Below are 18,509 nucleotides of genomic sequence, written 5' to 3'. Positions count from 1 at the left end.
TTAATTTGTCTGTATCATTAGCTATTTGAACAATGTTTGTGGTCACCAAAGTACACTGATCAGGATTGTGCAAAACAAAAATTCAATTATACCATTTTGCATTATATATTTACTCTGTGTAATGTGTATCTAAAGGGTATTATGAAATGGGACTATGTTACTAAATAAACATTGCTTATATTGCATTCGATTGCATTTTCAGAAAATGAATATTAATTCTGATGGTAATAATGGATTTGTAATTAACTATGAAATGGAAATGTATATTTGACGACTGAGTGCAAGAGTTAAGTAATGAAGTATTAGGAAATTTATTTCTGTTTTATTAGAAATTATATACCAAAACTATACCATGATCATTGCCTCAATTATTCAAACACTGACATAATAATTTTGGGGATATAATATAAACTTGGGTATAAAAAGTCGATTGTACATGTTACCAAAAACTGAATTATAATTTGTTTTGCTAATGAAATTATATAAATATAAATTCTATAATACTGCAATATAACATTCAACTCTTAAGAATTTTTTTACCATGATTCCTTCTCGTGTTAACTTCTCGACTTCATATTTTTCCTCGATGCAATATTTTATCGATTACCAAATCATTGCCTAGGCAATTCGCAATTCTATACGTGCAGCTTTAAATAAAAGTTAAATTGAGATCCAAAGAGTACTTTTCTACACCCACATTCGAACAATTTGCACGAAGGACTTTGATTTCCATACTGTTCCAATCCAATTTGATTCTATGGTATAATTTAGAGTTGCAGACATGTACGATATTATTATTTACACATCTGAATAATAAATTTATATTATATATATATATATATATATATATATATAAACTTTGGTAAGTATACATCTGAATATTTTTCAATCACATAAGACGTGACCTTCTATAAGAATATTTTCACGTATCTTGTTGCAACGTATGAGATATTTTACATATGCGTGAAGAATCGTATATATCCCAAAGCATATATTCAAAAATGCAAATTATTGTTTATATCTTGTTCAGAAAACGTATCAGATCAATAAATATTTACAGATATCATCGACAATGCGATTCAAACATAAACGTGCTGATAAAAAAATTATTGGCAACAAATAGAGTAAAGTTCATTAAAATATTAAGTAATATTTGTGAAATATTTTGGAATCAAAAATTTAGTGACAGCCTGCTTGAAACACGATTGCTATAATGTTTTCTGTACTTAAAATTAGGATTCTAAAAATTTTTTATGATCTAGTTTTTTAGATCTAAAACTAATTAGATCTTATTATATATATATATATATATATATATATATATATATCCAAAAATGAAAATAAAAACATATTAGATCTTATTATATATACTGCCGTTATAGATGCCTCATTACAAACTTGGAAACTAATTTAAATTTTAATACATTTGTTTACAACTGCATTCATATAGTTATGAAAGTTGCATTTTAATATAAGACATGTATAACATTTTGTTTATCAACACTGTGAAAGAACTTCTAAAAAAATCCAATAATTTAATATAATTTAATAATAGCGCACGTTGCTTTGAATGGAAAAAATGACAACTTTTCAGCAAATATTTCGAAACCGGTAATGAAAAATTTGAATGAAATATAGATAATCAACTAGAAAATCATATTTCATGAATATATAATCTTTAATAGTTAACTACAAGAAGTATATACATATATGATGTACATTGAAATACTTTAAGTTTACTGCTACTGATGTACATTGACATACTTGCGTAAGTTTAACAAATATCAAAATGAAAGTAATGTTATTTATATTCTAATTGATGCATTTTAAGAACCCTGCAGACTGTTTGGCAAAAGACCTAATGAGATTGTATCCCATTGAATATTATAGTGAAATCTCTCCAAGTAATATCAAGTCGTTCATAATGCCATTTACAGGCACTACATGCTCTGCATTGTCAATCTGATTAACTTTCATATTATGTTATAATCGAGCTTTTGTTAAATCTACAACATTATAAATAACACTTTCGATATTGGCAGGATTGCACGGAGTATTCATATTACCACGACGACTTTTTACTTAATTCATTAGTTCGGTTGAAGCAGTGGTGTTGTCGAGCCGGAACGCGCCGGAACGTCGTTCCGGCAAATCATTTTTGGGGCGGAACGCGTTCCGGCAAAAAAAGATATAAAAAAATCGCTACATACAGAAAAAGATTTAATAAGTATATTTTATAAATTATTATTCAACTGATTTTTATTAAATGTTCTTATTATTGTAATAAACGTCGTTCCAGCAAATCATTTTTGGGGCGGAACGCGTTCCGGCAAGAAAAAATATAAAAAAAATCGCTACATACAGAAAATGATTTAATAAGTAAATTTTATACGTTATTATTCAACTAATTTTTATTAAATGTTATTATTGTAATAAACATACATACATGTGCACAAAATGGGTTTTGTAGTAATTTTTGTTTCTTTCCTTTTCGAACGGAACCGTAAAAAACATGAAAACTGGTTTTAGAACCGGTTTTTAAATTTTAGCGTTCCGGCAAAAAATATTAGCACAACACCACTGGTTTTATCAAAGTCGTTTTTAATTTAGTAACAAATTGAGGTGTATGAACTGAAATATCAATTACAATACAGTAGTGTATTTCAAATTTCACATATGTTACTTTAAGACCGAAAAGTGTCTGACACCCTAATATTGCGGATATAAGTTGGACTTGTTTCGGACATAGCGGGCGTTAGTCGATTAAAATAAATAATTTAAGACATTCATATAATGGAAATTGATTGTAGCGAAAAAAGCAATTCTATAAATACAAAAGCATAAGAACTCTTTTGCTTTTAATTAAATTAAAAAAAAATAATATTTTAATAATTCGATGAATTTTTTGCCATCTAAGGCAAAAATATAAGCCGTTCGATCGCTTGTAAATTTTTACAATCCAAGATCTATTGGTAATTTTTTTTAATCATTGTTTTATTGACATTTATTTAGTGGTAAATTAGTTGACAATTTATAGCAAAAGAGTTACCCTGATATTTCAATAGACTTATCTTCTCAATTTCGGCCTACAATTTGAGATTTGTATGCATATTCATAGAAACTTTGATCTTTTGAAAATCTGATGAAGGTTCTGTGGAATTGATGATCACTCGATTATTTTAACCTAGTAGTAGATTAAAAAATTGTACTCCTAGACTAGTAATTCCCAACCTGGGGCGCTCGCCCCACAGAAAAATCCATTTTTAAATTCAGAGAGGGGAGGCAAATTAAAAAATTACACGACTTTAACCCACTTGCTTTGGGTGATTTGAATATAATTTGTAAATACTGTTAAAAAAATGTTAAACATATTATGATCATTTTTTAGTTTAAGTAAGCACAGGATGCATGTGCAAATCATATAATTTTTCCATATATATTTCCATAGCTTAGGTAAATACGGATCCCTTTTTAGGTCTAATGCAAACTTTCTCAATATTACGGATTATAGAAAAATTCCAAATTCTGTATATATTAGTCTGTATATTTATAAATTGCCATACCTCCCAAACAGCGGTATAATAATTTTTATATTATATTTTTAAATTTAGAATTTTTAGAATTCAGTAAGTTGCGAGACTAAGAACACCTTAAGGGGGTATTCTACTGTAGAAGCATGAATTTTGGCCGGTTTTTGAAGAGCTGTATAAATGAAACAAATAATATTTTCACTATCGATTTTTTATGATTTGTTTATTGATATTTTATTATTACATAAAAAAAATAATTAAAAAGAAATAGAAAATTTTTTTCGATTTTTTCAAAATTCTACAGTAGAATTTAGAATAGAATACCACAGTAGAATACCCCCTTAAGAAATTCAGCTCGCAAAAGTTACTCAAACATTTAATAAAATTTATAGTTCTATGTCTATTGTCGCATAGTGCACACAATCGTTTGAAAGTGCAGTAATTAATTTTTTATGAAGTGATAACGGCAAAGGCAGCAGTAAGGTTAAATCGACGCCTTAACGGATATTTTAGATATTTAATACCGAGATAAAATTTCTTATAGAAAAAATAATATTTATAAATTAAATCTTATATCTTATCTCATAAGTCTTATCTCATCTTATCTTATAATCTTATATAAATTCGCATTTCTTATACGCTAACACCTACATCATAGGTTCCTATTCGTGTATTTTTATAGCCTTATATGCCTATACGTTGCATTCTATACTACATGCCTTACATCTATATACCATGCGCTATATTTCATCACATACTCTCAAATCCCTACATTGTATACCGAATACACCTAACCTATATCTACTATATATCCTATTACCTATATTTTTTTTACACGCTACAATAACCCTACCGAGAATCGAACCCGGGTCCGCCGCGTGGAACGCGACGACCTTAACCACTACACCAACCTAACGCTACAATCAACCGTCTTTTTTCGCGTGTCATCGCGCCACCTCAGTATTAATTATCTAAATAATTAGAAAATGACCCGCGGAAACAACAGTGCGTCCCATATTATATTATTAATGGGGGTACCCGATAGGGTAGTGGTTAAGGTGCGCGACTTCCACGCGGAGGTCCCGGGTTCAAATCCCGGTATAGACAATAGATAATATATATAATAGGTAGAGATAATACATAGGGCGTAAGGTAAATCTATATAATATAGGTGAATATATAAATTAGACAGTAGTATTTATAAGAAGTAAAAGGTATGTAGGTATATAATAAGTTAATGACGGTATAGGTATCTCACTGTATGATAGATAATAGATATCTATCTATGATATACAATAATATAATATAGTATGATAGGTAATAGGTTATCTATCATATTATTAGGATTTAAGTCTTATAAAGTATTGTAATAAATCTTGAGTACGTTTATATCATAATAAATACCAGAATAAATATAATTAATGTCATTGAAGAATATAAATTATGTACTCAATGATTCCCTCATACTTGTACAATTTAATGTATAGACTAGCTGTATATAATAGAGTTAATTATATAATAAGTCATTATATTACATTTGTGAGTTCTTATCGAAATATATCAAATTTTTTGAACCGGATTTTAAATTTTAGCGTTCCGGCAAAAAAAATATTAGCACAACACCACTGGGTTGAAGTCAATAGCACCAATGCCTTCTCGAGGCAATTTGTAACCTAATCGAGTTTTTACTAAATGTTTAATAGTGTTTGTTAATATTTTGATATCGTCAGATATTTAATAAATTGAGTACACAAATTATAGTACTAATGTTTTCTGGAGGCAAATTCACGGCAAGTATACTGAGTACAAAACAAGACTGCAAAACTATCCGAATCAACTTGCAAAAGACTTGCTTTCGTCAAATATCACCAGAAGACTCAAAACACTTAACCCATTAGATGTGGCATACTCAACACATAATTTAGATTTATTATAATTTTTTCTGTATCTTCTTCCGATCTATATTTCAAACTTATGACTACCACTATGACGAAATTCCCGAAAACAATGGGATTAAGTACCTAGGCCTGCACTTAGATTCCAAGCTCACCTGGAGATTTCATATAGACAATAAAATACAGCAAATAAAACTAAAAATGCAACAGCTAAATTGGCTTTTAGGCAGAAAGTCAAAACTTTCACTGTATAACAAAGTTTTAATCTACAATGCATTGCGGAAACCGGTGTGGGCCTACGGCATAGAGCTGTGGGGATGCGCTAGAAAATCACATATAGCCAAAAAGCAAAGAATGCAAAATAAAATTCTCAGAACTCTAGTCGACGCTCCATGGTTTGTAAGTAATCATATGATACATCAGGACCTAAAAATACCATATATTAAAGACGTCACCAAGGAATAAAGTCTGCACGCATTTTAACAAAATGTCAACACACACCAATAAATTAGTAAAACCACTTGTGAAAGAAAATACAAACCGAAGACTTAAAAAAATGGCCTGCCAACCTGACCATGTAATCTCTGCAACTGAATGGAGGCAATCATAACGTACTCTTTTTCCTAATTTGTTTATAATCATACTTTTGTATTTATTTATAATCTTTATTTTTGTATCTTTATTATTTATTTATTTCAATTACTTTATTTAATTTTTATTTTGTGTATACATCACACATTAGCTTATAGAATCTATTCTGATTTCTAATTATAAATAAATAAAAAAAATGATAAAAAATGTCTACCACTAGGCAACATTTTTAAGTATCATCTTACATATGATTCAACAAACATACTGAATGTTTTTCCAAGCAGTTTGTAATTGTAAGATATTGTAACTAGATGTGCTCAAACTGTAACAAAATTGTGATAGTATAATATCACATTTCATACACTTTTTAAAGGAACTAAAATTTACTTCTGAGATTAAATTCCTGGTATAACAAAAGATAGTTGTAATTACGTATTATTTTTATTCCCGCCACTGCTTTTAAAATTCCGTTGCCTGACGACGTCCAATCATTTCGGGCGCGTTTCTATAATTGCCCGGCGCTCGCGGTGTACCCAAGAAGACCCAGGTATATTACTCTCTGCTCGGACGCACAATCAGTCGATTCAGCCTGCCTGCCTACTCAGGCTCGCCATCAGAATGTCCGACGCACGATATCATACCGGCAGCCGTTCCGACGATTCCGAGAGCCGAACGCCTCGGGCCGGCTGCGGTTTGCGTTGTTACTGCTCTACCGCTTCTTGTTTCCAACTTTCAAATCTGCCACGCTCGGTGGTAAAAGGAAAGCTGAAGGAAATAAGTAAAATGGGAAAAAAATATTTTTGTTTTATATGATCGTATGTGTATAAAACCATTGATTGGTTTTACTAATTCTTCTTCCTTCTGAATCCATCTTCTTCATTTTTCTCTAATGTTATTGGGGCCGTTCAAGTATTACGTAAGCACTATAGGGGAGCGGGGGGGGGGTTGTTGATTTGCTTATTTTGGGTAAGAACTTTGGAAAAAAAAATTAAAAAAAAAATTTTGAAGCAAAAATTTTTTTTCCGGAATCAATTATTTTGTTAAAACAAGCAGAAAGTTCTTGGAATCATTCAAATCGGACGCTTAGTTCTCTCAAAAACTGCCATTTTTTGCATATTTAGCTCTCTATCTCCAAAACCTCTGGACCTGCCTTTGCAAAAAACTAATCACCTCTTCTCCCCGTCATTCGAATTGAATGTTTTTGAGATCACTCAAATCGAATGCTCCGATCTCTCAAAAACTCGATTTCTATTTTCTGCACTCTTTGCTCCGTATCTCCTAAACGGCTGGATCTGCCTTTACCAAAAACTAATCAGCACATCTCCCTATCAATAGGAATCGAATGTTTTTTGAACGAAAACGTGGACGAAAAATTGTATCTATACATACATACACATCCTTTTTTTCTGAGATATGCCAAAATGTTCAGAAACCTTCAAAGCGTCGAGAAATGTAAAAATGTTCAATTTCGATTTTCGGCCCATTACAATAACTTACCCTACGGGAAGTTATAAAATAAATAAAATAGATAAATCAATGAAGAATAACCTGTGGTGAGATCGTCATTATTGTGTCATATAGATTGATTTTTTTTTATTTTATTTGCAATAGCAATCAGAATACAGTACAATACTATAAGCTATTTGGCTTATATCATTCACTCACACACATACACACACATTCAAACACACATATAAATTATTGTAATAAATATTTTACCGTTAGTTAGAAAATCACTCCAATAAGTGATTCAACAATTCTGTTCATATATACAAAGTTGTGCCAAGAGTCTTCAATATTATCTTTGGGCAACTTCTTTATCAGTCTACTTGAAATTTGTGTCTCAAGAAGCTGAGGGACTATAGAATTTGAAAGATGTTCTAGTTTTTTGAATATTTGACACTGTATATAGATTAATAATCGTTAAAAGTGTATATATATATATATATATATATATATATATATATATATATACTTTACTATTTTTTTTACAACTTTCGCCCAGCGCCCCGTCTAATCCCATGAATCGTAGCCGCTATAATAGGTGCGTGCGAGCCGCCGTATGCAGACACATGAATATCAGCAGCGACTGTATCTCTGTATCTCGAACGCCGGCAGGCTTCATCAAACATTTCTCAAACAATCGGTTACAATTTACAATAGTCCTATATTCCATTTGTCTATGTTGACGTTGATAGCAAGTTTATTGAAATCACAGCAAATGACTGCGATGAGCATTGGAAGCTGGAACTGTTCGGATCAGCAGCAGATAGTTCAAGGGAATTAAATGATAATAATCGTAACTGATATACAATGTTGAAGAGATGAGAAAACAACAGGAGAATTGACATGGAATAATTTTTTTTGCTTTATTATAAAGTCAATAGCTTGCCGTGACTCCGGGGTAAGAGCTTTGGTCTTACAACCACAAGTGCCAATCCAATTCCCATCTCCAGCAGCTTGATATAAAGCTGTATATATTTGTTTACAGAAGCAAAATGATCAGCAGTATATAAAATTAATTTAAATATGATTTCAAGTGATTTTTTTGCATTTTGGGGCATTGCTGCAATATATATATCACTTATTTGTTAAAAATATATCTAATATAATAATGGACTAATGTTATGGCAAGGCCATGTTACGCTCCAACTTCCATACATTATGCTACTGAATCATACTGAATACTGTCAAAATGCCATGTATTCCTGTGCATTCAGGTGTTTTACACATAAACTGCAACGTCACTCGTATGTTATGAAGCTGGGTCAGAAATACCCTTTATCTAAGATCGTTTCTAGATTAGATTTTCTATCTGACAACCTGTGCCTGATTGCACAGCAGCCACATAGGTTTTGTCAATATTTAAAACGAATTAGTATGGAAAGATCTTCATAACATAGCCTTGCCACAACATTGGCCTGTGATGCAGCAGAATCTGTCCATAAAATTCATCATAAAGAAATTGGTCAACTATATAACCAACAAGTAATACAAAATATATAATATTGAATAAATTAGTGTGCATTTCCATAATTTTTTTTATAAATCTGGTTTCAAATTAAAAAAATATTTACAAAGTCTATGGATCAAGCAAGGTTCTTTACTACTCTTCAAGATAAGAAATCATAAAAAAGATATAACCAGTCGCCTATTCTCACGATTAACACTTAATCAGTTTGCAATCAATTAATCAATATCTACAATAATTATAGTGAGTTCCATTAACGATTAATAAGCTGATTTATCATTACATGTAACTATAATTATTATATGATTTCCTTTGTTGTAGATATCAGAATGATTAGTATTTGATGTTTAATAATTACAAATGGCTATTGACAATAAATGTGATAGGTAATAGAAGGACATATATTTAACATTAATTTGATATATATTCATAACAAATCCAAAACCACCTTTGTTTGTTTAGCAAAGAGATAAAATGTGTTTGCATATGAGCCTTATAGTTATGTAGTTGAATAAAACATCCTTCTGCAAAACGTCTTTTGAATAAATTTTCTTCAAAATTAAGAATAGTCGAGTTAACTATCTATTTATAAATTTCCATTCTAAATTCTCATTGTAAATAATCATTAAGCCATCCGACTCTGGCGGTTTCTTACTAGATTTATTGATCATAAAAAACTTGAAATGACGGCCTATTATTAGATGTTCTTTGAATTTTTTGTACCTTGATGAACACAATGTGAGTAGCCTTAGAACAAAAGAGGATATATAAAGAAGAAATATATCTTGTTCAAAGAAGAAAAGAACTATTCATAAAAAATGTACTGAAAATTATAGTAGAATGGTAATAAAAATATTTGTTGCGTCGTAAATCGCCTGCTTGAATAACATGAATATGTTGTAAATGAATAAAAATTTAAAAGCATTAATTAGATATCGTTTATTATAAACAATATTTAGATAAAGCAATAAGGGACAAACTGAATTATCAATGAATTTTTTCTTTAATTTTTATTTCCCAATATTCAATTTTCTCTCGACCTTCCCAATTTCAAACCCAGATCATAAAACCAATCAAGGAATAAAAACCGCATCGGAATCCTTCACCCAACATCTGCAGAAGTCATCGCAGAGATCAAAATATTAATTATTCTTGTATATCGATTATAATTGATATTACCAGCACGAATTAAAAACCAATAAAAAATAATTACGATGCATTGTCAGAACAAAAAAACGGCGCCGGGTTCTGCAATAAAGTTTACATATCGTGCCGACAATCGATGTCAGTTTTTGCATAATTAGAAAATAATACAATTAAAAAGAAAAATAATTATTGGAGATTTTGCTGAAGAGTTTTTGTAGTAGTAATTAAATTTATTGAGAATGTATGGGATCGATTGTAATTGAAAATATGAGGATCGATAGAACATGTAAATCACTACTTCATAAAATAATTCAATTAAATATGAATTATTTTATTTACTTTAAAAGTGAAAATTATTTAGGATTCTTGATAAATTTGACACTGCTGTAACTTTATATATTATAACAATTTACTATAACACAAAGCTTAAAATTTAAATAATAAAGAAAGTGGACTTTTGACTCACTTTGTAGGAGCAGAAGTGGGATCAACTTTAAGGATTTGCACGAGTAATGTATAATTCACGTTGTATAACATATGTATATATATATATATATATATATATATATATATATATATATTCCTAGAAATGTTACATTATATATGGCATTTGATTCCTGCACGCACAATATTGTTCTCCATCACGAAATGGAGAAAGTTGAAAATAAATGTGGGTGCTTGGAAGTCAAAACGTTTTGGCTCATTACTAAATATAACATTAAGAGATTTTTTGTGGTTGAAAATACTTATTTTAATTGTGAGATCCGTGTAACATATCATTAACCACATCCGAGTCTACTTAATATTTTGTAGATTTACCAAAACACCACATATACCTGAGTGTAATTATAATTGACGGTGAAATAAGATTGTAGACATACACAAGATAATTTCCGTTTGTTATAAGGATTTTTTGTAATAAAAATATTGGTATTTTCAAGTTAAATTTATCAAAAAAAATGTTCAACAAAATAATTAGTATTTATTTGAGTAGAAAATCTATTCGAATAAAGACCATGTAATTTGCTGATCATTTTGATACTTGATAAATATATATTCAAATCTGGTATACAAATAAGTTAGTTAATGAATTCGTTTTCTGTTAAAAAGTGTTCTCAAACTGGAAAGACAGTAAACAAAAGTATTTTATAAAATATACAAAGAGATCATAAAACATACCCTAACTAAAAATACAAGCTCATTAAAAACTTATATGTTTAAATTAAAGGTTAAAAAGGTTGGAATTGAGTTTTATTATTTTGTTTCTCTTTACTCTTAGAAAGAAATTAATTAGTTATTTCAGAACTTTATAATAAAATTCCTCTCATTATAAAATGAAAATATACTTTAAAGACTAAACAATAAATACAATTTTAATTCTATTACATTATTGCACAATTTTAATATAACTAATGATGTTATTTTTATCAATTTTTATCAAAACTTCTTTCAATATTGAGTGCCTAAGGAATCTTGTATTATATCAAATCAATTGCTAAGATTGCGAATTAATATATATTTATTAAAGTTGACAAAATTTATTAAAATGCTTTAGAAATACAAGAACAATCATGAACAATTTAAAACAGTGCTGATAGAACATATACTTATTTCAAACACAATATAAAATTTTAGCCTAACTCTGCTTCGTTTTGAAGAATATTCAAAAGACGTTTTGCTGAAGGCTGTTTCATTCTAACGATAAGACAATAAATAAATGCAAAGACATTTTATCCTTTTGCTAAACATAGAGTCCAATTTTAGATCGTGTTTCAAAACTAACTCAGAGTTAGTTTATTCGGTAACAAAAATATGTGTTTAAATTTTCAGACAGCAAATATAGTTTTGAAATGTACTCGAACTAACTGGAAAATAGTCAAATAATAATCAAATTCAAAGTCGTTTTATTCAAAACTTTTATATCGGAGTATATATAATTGTTGGCATGGAATTGTAATAAATTTTATCATATTTTACTATATTTCAATTTTGATATTTTTGAACTAAACTTTACGTTGCTAAAGTGATGTCGTAAAATGTAAGTCTATAAATTTGATATAATAGCTATGTAAATGAGTTCTAATTACACAAAATTACTATTCTGTGATGTGAACTTCCTCCAGCTTCGGTTCAAAAAATTGTACGAATAAACATCTTAAATACTTCCGCAACGCATGGGGCACTTTGTAATAATTGATCAAATTGGCGTTATTAATGCATCATGGTCGGGACTCCCATGTAGGAAAATCATATGCCGGCACTTTGCTCTAGGAACTGATATATCTACAACGGTATATGGTATATCAATTAGTCCTGCTATGCCAATTATAACTATTATTATATGACACTTTGAAGAAAAAGAGCTAGGAGCTTATTTATTCAAGCCAACAATGGAAAATTACAAACCCTATAGTAAAAGACACATGGTATTTAGAAAGAATTACAGCAATAATCAAAGTAGTGATTATTAGACTGAGCATTTTTAAAAACCAAATGTAAGTGGTATTGTTTAATGGACAATTTGAAAAACTTCTAAATTTTGATATTTTTTTTTATTATTAAACCGTCTTTAATAGGTCCATAATACTTTCGGGTGGTCGTTACGACTATGATATCCCTATTATCATACAAAGTCAATAAAATATTTTACAAAGAAATAGTCTAGCCGATCTTTATCCATTACCTAAAGCACGATTTAACTTCCATTGATATTATACAAACGAATTTTAAATTACTTACTAGGTGTAAGTGGTATTATATTAATCGACATTTTGAAAAACTTCTAAATGTTGATTTTTTTTTAATAATAAACCACTTTTAATAGGTCTATAATATTTTAGGGTGTTCTTTAATATTATGATATCTTTATCATCATACAAAGTCAATAAAATATTTTGAAACCTATACAAAAAATTTCACTCTTACCTCAAATACCTCCAAAATTAAAATTAAGACTGTTAAAAGTAATATGTAAATAGTTTTAAGTATATGACGAATATTTAGTATTTCTTAACTTCTTATGAAGGTAGTTAATTTTTGATAATTATTTAAATTTTCTCAAACTTCAATATCATCAAAATTTTGCAATAACATATTAACCTTAAATTTTAAATTAGTCTTTTATAATTTTGTCTACTTCCAAATCAGAGTCCGAGATAATTTATGATTTGCAATAAATTTGGATCAGAATTTTAATCAAATACACATTTACGACTACTAAGGATGTGTAATAAATTTTCCAACTACATAAAAAGTAATTTATAAATTAGAATATTATTATTATTAAGGAAGCTATAATATAAATATATATTTAAGACCGAAGCCATAAATTCGTTAAATTTACGATCCATAAAAATAAATTAATCAAGGAACAACAGAAGGATTTACGAATAAAAGTATGGTTTCATTTTCGCTTGAGTGTTTCTAAGAAAAAAATATAAATCACTTGAAAAGATGTTTTTTCATTTACTAGTAAGTATAAAATATTGATATAAATTGATCAATATCAAATGGTTAATGTTAATTTTGAGACATAGCTAGTGAATTTTGGATATAAAATTAGCCAAAAGGTGCCAGAAGGGTTCAATTATCTTTTTAACTATCCATGTGACAAAATAACTTAAAAAATAGTATATATTTCCAGAAGTACTCAAATTGCACAACAAACATCATAAACAATTATCTCAAAGTTTTTCTTCATTTTATTCAAGATTGTTCGACGTTCGAGAGAAAACTTATTATTAGATATCACGAGGTGACTTTCTATTTAATAATCGTGTAGTAATTTTGTTGTCAAGTAAGACCATTTATTTTATATATTTTCTAATTAACCTAATTCGTGTTAAAAACTGTCGAAGAGAAAATTTATGAAGGTGGTAATTAGTTTTAATGTCCCATAATTAAATGAAGGTGTGATTTTAAGATACCTTCCATATGACAAAGCTTAAGTAAATAAGTAGGCTAATGTAAGATTCATATTTAAAACAAATATCATCTTAAGACAATTAATTAAAATATTTATATATTTTATACTAAGTCATTCAATATTTATACATTTATTAAAAGACTAAATTGAAAATCAAATGTTTGTAAGTCAAGACTATAAATAAATAAAAATTATAATTTCTATTAAAAAATGTGTATTTAAATTAATTAATTTTGCGCCAAAATAGCCTTAAGGTGACTATAAAACTTGCATTGATAAATAAATAAATAATCAAAAAATTTAAATGTTCAGCAAGTCATAAATTTTGAAATGTTTGATAAAAAGAAAGTTATTAACCTTTGACATCAATTATACATGTGATAAATATTGTAAAAAAAAATTAAGGCAAAAGTTGTATATTGAAGATATTAAATGTATATTTAAATTTAATCAGAAAATATGCAAAGTAATAAATAAATATTAAAAACTCTAAAATGCATATTACCAGTGTTACAAACCATAATTTTATGATTTTTTTTAACATACATAGCACATACAACTATAAAAATATTAGATGTTATTAAATATTAGAATACGTATTAATTAATTATTGATTCTATATGAATTATATTCATTACTATATTGATGTCATAACATTTCTTGTACAACAAATGTTTGCATAATAAGACCTCAATAAATTATTCCATATGTAACCCAATACGATTAAATTCCTGCATGTTAGTCAAACTAATATATTGAAATAAACAAATTGAAAAAAAGAGTTTTGAATATGAATCGATAAATAATTTACGACTCCAAAAGTGGTATCATGCTGTGTAATTCACATACCAGCCAGATCTAGTGCGTTGTGATTTGAGATATTCAAATGAAGGCGATTGAAGGATAACCATAACATATATATATATATATATATATATATATATATATATATATATATAGGTATTTCTATAAGCAATATGTTTACAATCCAAATTTTCAAACGTGAGCATTAATAGTCAGTTTTGCTTCTTCAGATTCTAAAATTTCAATATGATCTCTTGAGAAAACTTGCATTCTTACATTGGCGTTGATTCAAAAAATCCAAATAGTAACAATAATATAATAATTCTAGTAAGTTTTTATAATAATGATATTTAAAAAAGCAAAAGATTTTGCCGAAACCAGGGATCGAACCAGGGACCTTTAGATCTTCAGTCTAACGCTCTCCCAACTGAGCTATTTCGGCTGCATAATCGACACTATAAAGACCAGAGCAGACGCCGGAACAAACCCAAATTTCTAATAATTGTAGATTATCAATATTTACATGACATACTATTAGGAAGTCGCAAAACATTTTGCCGAAACCAGGGATCGAACCAGGGACCTTTAGATCTTCAGTCTAACGCTCTCCCAACTGAGCTATTTCGGCTGCATAAACGAGACTATGAAGACCAGAGCAGACGCCGGAACAAATCCAAATTTCTAATAATTGTAGATTATCAATATTTACATAACATACTATTGGAAAATTAAAAAACATTTTGCCGAAACCAGGGATCGAACCAGGGACCTTTAGATCTTCAGTCTAACGCTCTCCCAACTGAGCTATTTCGGCTGCATAAACGAGACTATGAAGACCAGAGCAGACGCCGGAACAAATCCAAATTTCTAATAATTGTAGATTATCAATATTTACATAACATACTATTGGAAAATTAAAAAACATTTTGCCGAAACCAGGGATCGAACCAGGGACCTTTAGATCTTCAGTCTAACGCTCTCCCAACTGAGCTATTTCGGCTGCATAAACGAGACTATGAAGACCAGAGCAGACGCCGAAACAAATCCAAATTTCTAATAATTGTAGATTATCAATATTTACATAACATACTATTGGAAAATTGAAAAACATTTTGCCGAAACCAGGGATCGAACCAGGGACCTTTAGATCTTCAGTCTAACGCTCTCTCAACTGAGCTATTTCGGCTGCATAATCGACACTATAAAGACCAGAGCAGACGCCGGAACAAACCCAAATTTCTAATAATTGTAGATTATCAATATTTACATGACATACTATTAGGAAGTCGCAAAACATTTTGCCGAAACCAGGGATCGAACCAGGGACCTTTAGATCTTCAGTCTAACGCTCTCCCAACTGAGCTATTTCGGCTGCATAAACGAGACTATGAAGACCAGAGCAGACGCCGGAACAAATCCAAATTTCTAATAATTGTAGATTATCAATATTTACATAACATACTATTGGAAAATTAAAAAACATTTTGCCGAAACCAGGGATCGAACCAGGGACCTTTAGATCTTCAGTCTAACGCTCTCCCAACTGAGCTATTTCGGCTGCACAAACGAGACTATGAAGACCAGAGCAGACGCCGGAACAAATCCAAATTTCTAATAATTGTAGATTATCAATATTTACATAACATACTATTGGAAAATTGAAAAACATTTTGCCGAAACCAGGGATCGAACCAGGGACCTTTAGATCTTCAGTCTAACGCTCTCCCAACTGAGCTATTTCGGCTGCATAAAAGAGACTATGAAGACCAGAACATACGCCGGAACAAATCCAAATTTCTAATTGTAGATTATCAATATTTACATGACCTACTATTAGGAAATCGCAAAAGATTTTGCCAAAACCAGGGATCGAACCAGGGACCTTTAGATCTTCAGTCTAACGCTCCCCCAACTGAGCTATTTCGGCTGCACAAACGAGGCTATAAAGACCAGAGCAGACGCCGGAACAAATCCAAATTTCTAATAATTGTAGATTATCAATATTTACATGACATACTATTAGAAAATCGCAAAACATTCTGCCGAAACCAGGGATCGAACCAGGGATCGAACCAGGGATAGAACCAGGGATCGAACCAGGGATCGAACCAGGGATCGAACCAGGGATCGAACCAGGGATCGAACCAGGGATCGAACCAGGGATCGAACCAGGGATCGAACCAGGGATCGAACCAGGGACCTTTAGATCTTCAGTTTAATGCTCACCCAACTGAGCCATTTCAGCTTCTTGCCGAAAAGAATACTCAAAAAAAACCCATTACGTTAAAGAAAAAAGGTACGAATTCTACCATTTTTGTTGGTATCATATTCCACATAGCTTCCTACCACTTCTCCTAACCTAATAAAATATTCAATTTATCACCATCAATTAATGAATTCAACTCAGATTTCGCCACTTCATGCACATTCAACTGTTAGTATCTTGTTTATAGCAAATAGCAACATTTCCAGAGCCCACACAACCAAGTCTCACTCTAAATAAATTATAATGAGATGAATATTTACTTTAAATGAATATGTGTAGACATTCATATTTCATATAACACCACTCGGTATTAAATCATTAATCACTTTAAGAGAAGGGAGCAACGGGCACTTGCATTTCTGATCAAATTATAAACTCATTAATATAAGGTGTCTATAGGATTGTAACATTGACTATAATGGAACATATATGGTAGCCATAAAATATTAAAGAAAGGTGCATTCTTGATATATTATTATACCTAATCGCTATAACGATATTATAACTGGTTTTAATCACATCTGTAAATTTAGAAATCTTTTAGCTAAAGCACATAGTATGACAATCCTAATCAGCTAGCCTGCTACAAGTATTATGACAAGTTCACTTTTTTACCTATATTATTTTTTATATAGACTATCTAATCTCTTTTGTCGTTTATTTATGTATCAACACAAAATTATCATGTACATTAATCAAATACTGATATTAATCAAAACTAGCCAATGTTGATAATTAATTAACCATGAAATAACTGTTTTTATACCATGTACTCATAAACCTCCAAGTTTTCGAAATATATGAGTGTGGATACCGTTGCTGAAATATACAAAACAGTCTGAGCCTAAGATTACTAAAATTGATAGACTTTAACTATCGTAATTAATATTGTTATGAGGCAATAAATAGGCCCGTGTAATAAATAGTAAATACATTTGGGTGGTCTCTAGAATGAACAAAAACTCATCAACTCTTTATTAGAGATAAACAATATAAATTAGAAAACTACGATGGTGATTATAAAGGTTACAATAGAGATGTTTGGATGGAACATTTTTAAAAATTAACTATATACTGAAGAGATTTTGATCTTTTTTAACGCATAAGACACCTAAAAAGAATTAATTTGTTTACATAATGAAAGTAACTAGGTGTTAATAGTATTTTATCTTGAAGCAAGGTGCATGAACTTCCCGATGGGCAAAATAATCTACTTAATCAATATAAATTGAGGTTTAGCTATTCATTTAAAATTTTGCATTTAAAAGTTTTCGAGGTATTAATGAATGTTGCTTTATAATATTCAATGTTACACCAATTGACTTTATTCTATCATATAATTCACAACCGTTCTTAGTTGGCACCTAGCAAATAATATAAC

The 18,509-nt window shown here is 29.7% G+C and overlaps 9 non-coding genes across 9 annotated transcripts; all 9 read right to left on the bottom strand.

Moving 5' to 3' along the window:
- Positions 1 to 15,231: 15,231 nt before the first annotated feature.
- Trnaf-gaa lies at positions 15,232 to 15,304 on the bottom strand. Its single transcript has one exon. It is a non-coding gene; the product is annotated as a tRNA-Phe (tRNA).
- A 113-nt stretch (positions 15,305 to 15,417) lies between these two features.
- Trnaf-gaa lies at positions 15,418 to 15,490 on the bottom strand. The gene has a single exon. It is a non-coding gene; the product is annotated as a tRNA-Phe (tRNA).
- Positions 15,491 to 15,603: 113 nt separating this feature from the next.
- Trnaf-gaa lies at positions 15,604 to 15,676 on the bottom strand. Its single transcript has one exon. It is a non-coding gene; the product is annotated as a tRNA-Phe (tRNA).
- Positions 15,677 to 15,789: 113 nt separating this feature from the next.
- Trnaf-gaa lies at positions 15,790 to 15,862 on the bottom strand. Its single transcript has one exon. It is a non-coding gene; the product is annotated as a tRNA-Phe (tRNA).
- A 113-nt stretch (positions 15,863 to 15,975) lies between these two features.
- Positions 15,976 to 16,048, bottom strand: Trnaf-gaa. The gene has a single exon. It is a non-coding gene; the product is annotated as a tRNA-Phe (tRNA).
- Positions 16,049 to 16,161: 113 nt separating this feature from the next.
- Trnaf-gaa lies at positions 16,162 to 16,234 on the bottom strand. Its single transcript has one exon. It is a non-coding gene; the product is annotated as a tRNA-Phe (tRNA).
- Positions 16,235 to 16,347: 113 nt separating this feature from the next.
- On the bottom strand, positions 16,348 to 16,420 carry Trnaf-gaa. Its single transcript has one exon. It is a non-coding gene; the product is annotated as a tRNA-Phe (tRNA).
- Positions 16,421 to 16,533: 113 nt separating this feature from the next.
- On the bottom strand, positions 16,534 to 16,606 carry Trnaf-gaa. Its single transcript has one exon. It is a non-coding gene; the product is annotated as a tRNA-Phe (tRNA).
- A 110-nt stretch (positions 16,607 to 16,716) lies between these two features.
- On the bottom strand, positions 16,717 to 16,789 carry Trnaf-gaa. Its single transcript has one exon. It is a non-coding gene; the product is annotated as a tRNA-Phe (tRNA).
- Positions 16,790 to 18,509: the final 1,720 nt, after the last annotated feature.

The sequence above is a fragment of the Ctenocephalides felis genome, unplaced genomic scaffold (assembly GCF_003426905.1).
Source record: "Ctenocephalides felis isolate EL2017-DRISC unplaced genomic scaffold, ASM342690v1 CF-g0.4_SCAFFOLD_01170, whole genome shotgun sequence".
NCBI classification, from domain to species: Eukaryota; Metazoa; Arthropoda; class Insecta; order Siphonaptera; family Pulicidae; genus Ctenocephalides; species Ctenocephalides felis.
The sequence above is the reverse complement of the archived record's forward strand: the minus strand, read 5'-3'. Positions and strand labels throughout refer to the sequence as shown.